At 46.8% G+C, this 1,339-nt stretch overlaps 1 non-coding gene across 1 annotated transcript; it reads right to left on the minus strand.

Annotated features, from left to right (window-relative positions):
- Window positions 1–536: 536 nt before the first annotated feature.
- TRNAC-GCA lies at window positions 537–608 on the minus strand. The gene has a single exon. It is a non-coding gene; the product is annotated as a tRNA-Cys (tRNA).
- Between the last annotated feature and the right edge of the window lie 731 nt (window positions 609–1,339).

Genomic DNA, 1,339 nt, shown 5'->3' on the forward strand with positions numbered 1-1,339 from the left:
ACCAGACTAACACGGCTACCCCTCTGATACTATTCTAGACACGGGCATGGTGACCTTCCTGAGGATCTTGACAGCTTTAGCCAGCTTCTTGGTGGCTGTTTTCCTGCTCACCGCCACTGTTGTCTTCTCATGCCTTGTCCTGGGGGTCCAGCTGCTGGTTGAATGTGAAGGAGCCAAAGTGCTGGTGACTTTAGCCCGCACCAAGTTGCCTATGCTCATCAGACTCCTGAACCACAACTGGATGTGGTTCTTGTTCTTCTGCACAGCACAGCCCTCGAGAGGAGGGATCTACAAATGTACGTTCATATGATCCCTTTGTATAATTGATGAAAACATAAACTAGACACTTAGAGGCTTAGAACTGATTTCAGCTGATGGACAGGTGTGCTAGGTTTTTATGCTTTTGGACAGTGAAATGTTGAGTGTCACATTCATTTAAAGCATTCCCGTATAGTGGAGCTCCTGAACATAATGGAGAATGGACATGAAAATGTTTTCTCATTTTTTAAAAAAAATAAAAGAATAAGAGGCTTATTAGAGAGCACTTGGATTTGAAGCAAGGACCACTTGATCTGCAGTCAAACACTCTACCACTGAGCTATACCCCCCTGAGAGCAGATACTTTCCCCATTGTAGCTGAAGCACATCAGTGATTCCAATAGCAGGGGCAGGTTCTCTCTGGGGCACAGAGATTTTTCGGGGAATTGGTGGCTCCTTTCTTTCCTCACCCTGGAGTAAATGCAGCTTTTTATTCCATGGTACATGTTTTATGGAATAACAACATCAGCATGAAGAAAGAGGAGAGGGAATATCTCACTGCCAGGGCTGAAGGTGGCCACATCCCCTCTGTTTGACCGTTGCCATTGCAGGAGAGAAGGTTTCAATGGAGTTGAATGCCCTGGCTCAGACTAGAGACACAGAAAGGTTTTGCTGTTCGTTGAACAGCAAAGGAAATTGTGTCTGTATGTGAAACTGAGGAGGGACATGAAATGCCCACAGGGGGGCGCAATGCCCTAAGCTAAGGCAGGAGGGGGAAGGAATGGGGCTGAGGAATGACTGAAGTGGACTCACCTGGGATTGAAATGACATTTGTTTGTGTCGGGCAGTGAGAAATGTGACATTAATTCAGATGCAGGGTTGAAGCTTCTTTAGCTGCTTGTGTAACTTGAAGTTGATTTCCCAGAAGGGAGAAAGGGAAAGTCTGGGGCCGCCTTTAGTCCCTGGCCGGAGCAGTGTATGAAAAAGGCTCCAGAGACGCAGCTGGCAATTACAGGCCACTGAGGCTAACGTCAGTACCAGGCACATTGGGTGGAATTGTAGAGCCCAATGATTAGACACA

The sequence above is a fragment of the Mauremys mutica genome, unplaced genomic scaffold, assembly GCF_020497125.1.
Source record: "Mauremys mutica isolate MM-2020 ecotype Southern unplaced genomic scaffold, ASM2049712v1 Super-Scaffold_100324, whole genome shotgun sequence".
Classification (NCBI taxonomy): domain Eukaryota; kingdom Metazoa; phylum Chordata; order Testudines; family Geoemydidae; genus Mauremys; species Mauremys mutica.